A 6,000-nucleotide genomic window follows, 5' to 3' on the forward strand; every position below is an offset into this window, starting at 1 on the left:
CGAAGGTTGAATCTTCTTCGTTAAATTGTTATATGGTTGGAATCGGGAAATGCTACATGTAGTAATTCTAAAATGTCTTGAATAATTTGATCCTTGGCAATTGTTGTGCTCATGTTTAAGCTCTTGCATCATATACTTTGCACCCATTAATGAAGAAATACATAGAGCTTGCTAAAATTTGGTTTGCATAATTGGTCTCTCTAAGGTCTAGATAATTTGTAGTATTGGTTTGAACAACAAGGAAGACGGTGTAGAGTCTTATAATGTTTACAATATGTCTTTTATGTGAGTTTTGCTGCACCGGTTCATCCTTGTGTTTGTTTCAAATAACCTTGCTAGCCTAAACCTTGTATCGAGAGGGAATACTTCTCATGCATCCAAAATCCTTGAGCCAACCACTATGCCATTTGTGTCCACCATACCTACCTACTACATGGTATTTCTCCGCCATCCCAAAGTAAATTGCTTGAGTGCTACCTTTAAAATTTCCATTCTTTACCTTTGCAATATATAGCTCATGGGACAAATAGCTTAAAAACTATTGTGGTATTGAATATGTACTTATGCACTTTATCTCTTATTAAGTTGTTTGTTGTGCGATAACCCTGTTCCTGGGGACGCCATCAACTACTCTTTGTTGAATATCATGTGAGTTGCTATGCATGTCCGTCTTGTCTGAAGTAAGTGAGATTTACCACTCATTTAATGGTTAGAGCATGCATAATGTTAGAGAAGAACATTGGGCCGCTAACTAAAGCCATGATCCATGGTGGAAGTTTCAGTTTTGGACATATATCCTCAATCTCATATGAGAACATTAATTGTTGCAACATGCTTATGCATTAAAGAGGAGTCCATTATCCGTTGTCTATGTTGTCCCGGTATGGATGTCTAAGTTGAGAATAATCAAAAGCGAGAAATCCAATGCGAGCTTTCTCCTTAGACCTTTGTACAGAGCGGCATAGAGGTACCCCTTTGTGACACTTGGTTAAAACATGTGTATTGCGATGATAATCCGGTAATCCGAGCTAATTAGGGCAAGGTGCGGGCACTATTAGTATACTATGCATGAGGCTTGCAACTTGTAAGATATAATTTACATAACACATATGCTTTATTACTACCGTTGACAAAATTGTTTCTTGTTTTCAAAACCAAAGCTCTAGCACAAATATAGCAATCAATGCTTCCTCTCGCGAAGGGCCTTTCTTTTACTTTTATGATTGAGTCAGTTCACCTATCTCTCTCCACCTCAAGAAGCAAACACTTGTGTGAACTGTGCATTGATTCCTACATACTTGCATATTGCACTTGTTATATTACTTTACATTGACAATATCCATGAGATAGACATGTTATAAGTTGAAAGCAACCGCTGAAACTTAATCTTCCTTTGTGTTGCTTCAATACCTTTACTTTGATTTATTGCTTTATGAGTTAACTCTTATGCAAGACTTATTGATGCTTGTCTTGAAGTACTATTCATGAAAAGTCTTTGCTTTATGATTCATTTGTTTACTCATGTCATTACCATTGTTTTGATCGCTGCATTCATTACATATGCTTACAATAGTATGATCAAGGTTATGATGGCATGTCACTCCAGAAATTATCTTTGTTATCGTTTACCTCGCTCGGGACGAGCATGAACTAAGCTTGGGGATGCTCGATACGTCTCCGACGTATCGATAATTTCTTATGTTCCATGCCACATTATTGATGATATCTACATGTTTTATACATACTTTATGTCGTATTTATGCGTTTTCCGGAACTAACCTATTGACGAGATGCCGAAGTGCCAGTTCCTGTTTTCTGTTGTTTTTGGTTTCGTAAATCCTAGTAAGGAAATATTCTCGGAATTGGACGAAATCAACGCCCGCAGTCTTATAATTGGACGAAGCTTCCAGAACACCCGAGAGCCGCCAGAGGGAAGCCCTGGGGGCCCCACACGCCACCCTGGCGCGGCCAGAGGGGAGGCCGTGCCCCCCTAGTGTGTGGGCCCACCAGGCCCCCTCCGAGGCTGCCCTTCCGCCTACTTAAGGTCTCCATCGCGAAAACCCTATCACGTTCGACGAAACCAGAGAAAAACTTCCAGAGCCGCCGCCATCGCGAAGCCAAGATCCGGGGGACAGGAGTCTCCGTTCCGGCACGCCGCCGGGACGGGGAAGTGCCCCGGAAGGCTCCTCCATCGTCACCACCGCCATCTTCATCAACACTGCTGTCTCCCATGAGGAGGGAGTAGTTCTCCATCGAGGCTCGGGGCTGTACCGGTAGCTATGTGGTTAATCTCTCTCCTATGTACTTCAATACAATAATCTCATGAGCTGCCTTACATGATTGAGATTCATATGATGATGCTTGTAATCTAGATGTCATTATGCTAGTCAAGTGGATTTTACTTATGTGATCTCCGGAGACTCCTTGTCCCACGTGTGTAAAGGTGACAAGTGTGTGCACCGTGTGGGTCTCTTAGGCTATATTTCACATAATACTTATTCACCGTTATGAATGGCATAGTGAAGTGCTTATTTATATCTCTTTATGATTGCAATGTGTTTTGTATCACAATTTATCCGTGTGCTACTCTAGTGATGTTATTAAAGTAGTTTATTCCTCCCGCACGATGTAATGGTGACAAGTGTGTGCATCGTGTAGTACTTGGCGTAGGCTATGATTGTGATCTCTTGTAGATTATGAAGTTAACTATTGCTATGATGGTATTGATGTGATCTATGCCTCCTTTCGTAGTGTGAAGGTGACAGTGTGCATGCTATGTTAGTACTTGGTTTGGTTATGTTGATCTGTTATGCACTCTAAGGTTATTTAAATATGAACATTGAATATTGTGGAGCTTGTTAACTCCGGCATTGAGGGTTCGTGTAATCCTACACGCTTAGTGGTGTTCATCATCCAACAAGAGAGTGTAGAGTCTAGCATCTATCTATTTATTCTGTTATGTGATCAATGTTGAGAGTGTCCACTAGTGAAAGTATGATCCCTAGGCCTTGTTCCTAAATATCGCTACCGCTGCTTGTTTACTCGTTTTATCGCATCTTTACTTCCTGCAATATTACCACCATCAATCACACGCCAACAAGCACTTTTCTCGGCGCCGTTACTACTGCTTATACTTATTCATACCACCTCGTATTTCACTATCTCTTCGCCGAACTAGTGCACCTATTAGGTGTGTTGGGGACACAAGAGACTTCTTGCTTTGTGGTTGCAGTGGTTGCTTGAGAGGGATATCTTTGACCTCTTCCTCCCCGAGTTCGATAAACCTTGGGTGATCCACTTAAGGGAAACTTGCTGCTGTTCTACAAACCTCTGCTCTTGGAGGCCCAACACTGTCTACAAGAATAGAAGCACCCGTAGACATCAGCAACCAATATTGTGTTTGTTGATAAGCATTCATGTCCTAGCATAGAGATGACGCAACATATACATCCCCCAATATTAAGAGTACTCCCTTGGTAAAGAAAAACTCCTCAAACCAATATTAAGAATATACAGAGTATTGCCTTGAGAACTTTGACATGAAGTGAATTACATATTACCATCTTGAACGAACAAGGCCACCTAGATTGTCATCAGGTGAAGTGATCTTTTTATCCCTATAGAGGTAATCAACCAATGGAAAGGTAAAAATCATAATAGCAAATTATCATAATAGCACATGAATTTGTGTCACTTCCACGTGCATATTACCAAGTCACTCCGCATAACACACACATCCCCCAAAAGGGTTATTGCATATAAGTTTGATCAGAACAGAACATGCGTGAATGGGGTAACATATGCATCTATCAATACATCAACGAAAATATACTAATTGCATCTCGTTACACATCTCATAACAAAAGATCCACAATCAAAACATTACATATATTATCACAATCATGTAAGCAACTCATATGATAAGAACTAGTGAAGAACATATAGAGAGATTAATACAACATACTTTCACAAACCAATAGTCCAGAGGTGGACTACTCCCTCTCTATCATGGTGGCGGTTGTGATGGTGTTGATGGAAGGGAGTACCAACTGAGGGAGACTACGGTGGCGTTTCTCCTCTGAAGCTATTTCTATATTGACTTCTTCGTCGCGACTTCACGGCGAAGTCATATATATAGTCAGTTTTAGGGCAAAACTCATTGGATGTCATTGAAACCGAGGGAAAATGGTACATGAGGGCCAAGGTGGGCCCCACAACACGACTAGGGGTGGGCCATGCCGTGGGCCTGTCTCCTAGCCCACGTTCCCTATGGTCCATCTCTTTGCTCATATTCTAATAATTCCGTAAAAATGACATGGCAAAAATCGTAGATCCATTTGATCTCCCTAAGGTCCCTGAAACTCAAAACAAGCAAAACATGGTTTTCATATAATGGAACATTAAAAACCAACGAAACGAGACTTTGTTGCAAATCACCACAAATCAATGTAAAACTACTAGGGAACCTCACATATCATGTAAATAACATATAGTATCATATCATAATCACCGGAGTTCATGGATACATTTCCAATGTATAGCATTTGGACGCCATCGTCAACGTTAGGTGTAGGGATGATGGCGGGCGTCTAGACGACTTCGTCATCGTTTGAGGCGCAGAGGATGGCTGCCGGTGTCGCCAACGTCATAGTACCGTGCACGAAGGATGGCGGCCATCTCACCACCGCCACCGTAATACGGTGCGCGAATGATGTCGCGGGATAGATAGACACTAAAAATTAGGATTTAGAGAGATATCTCTATTTGTCATCATTTATCCTTGGGATTTCGCATTATTTTTCCTTTTTATTGAGAGTTATAGGATAAAGGCTGAAATCTAGTAAACTAGCTGCAATGCAATATAATTGTAACCTAAGGTGATTTATAGCTTAATGAAAACGAAATTACTATCTGAATAGATAAATAGATCATTTGATTATGGACTACCGGTTGTGATTAATTTAGATGCGTAAAAATGCACCAAAGACGGCATAGTTATGCGCCCCACTTACGTAGTAAGGTTTTGCAACCTTTATTAGTGTTCCGAGGACTTTTCAACAACTTGGTGCTGTGTACGAGAATGCGCCGTGTATCGTTGCGAGAAAAATATCAAGTATGTAAAATCTCTGACACAGTTATCCCTAACTTTTTTTATTTGCCTAGCCAACGTGAGCGCAATGTTTAGCGTCCTGCCTCGGCGTTTAAAATCGCAAGGGCCTGCATGCGCCAGTATAGTATCGTCGATACTCTTGCCGATGTTGGTTGATTACGTAAGTAGTTGCGTTGTGCACGTAGCGTAGGCATCGTAGCTGAAAATTATGGGCGTGTCCTTGTTAATTTTTACAATGGTTTAGAAAAAGAAAGAGTTTGAAGATCTTAAAGGTTTGCTGGTTTCTAGACTTCATTGTTGTAAATTCTAGATATGGCTAATACAATATATTTCTTTCATGTACTATTTGGTACTATAAATATATGATAATATTTATTCTTTTAAAAATAAACCACTTAATATGTTTGATGGGTTTGTAACTTGATGGATCAAGAATACATTGTTTTCACACACCAAGTTTATAGAGCCATGGTGCATTTTTTAAAATCTATTTTATTGCGATATACTCACTCGGTTCTTAAATGTGTGTACTCCTAAGTCAATCATTTTAAAATTTAGCTAACTTATAGTACTAGGAAAAAGTAAAAACATTTATGACATATACAATTAGTATGACTAGATCCATACTAAAACGTAGTTTTGTAATATGCTAGTATAACAACATGTATATATTGTTACTCGTAATTATAAAATTGATTAACTTTTACAAGTTTAGCTTAAGATAATAACTAGAAATACTCCCTTCATCTCACAAAAGTTATCTTAAATTTAAATACTGAGTACATCTAAATTTTGACAAATCTAACACAAATTTCAAAGAGAAGGAGGAAGTACATTTATCTGAGGTTGTATTATATACTCCGGTGTATGGTCAAATCTATGGTGTTTGT

This window comes from Lolium rigidum, chromosome 7 (assembly GCF_022539505.1).
Source record: "Lolium rigidum isolate FL_2022 chromosome 7, APGP_CSIRO_Lrig_0.1, whole genome shotgun sequence".
Classification (NCBI taxonomy): Eukaryota; Viridiplantae; Streptophyta; class Magnoliopsida; order Poales; family Poaceae; genus Lolium; species Lolium rigidum.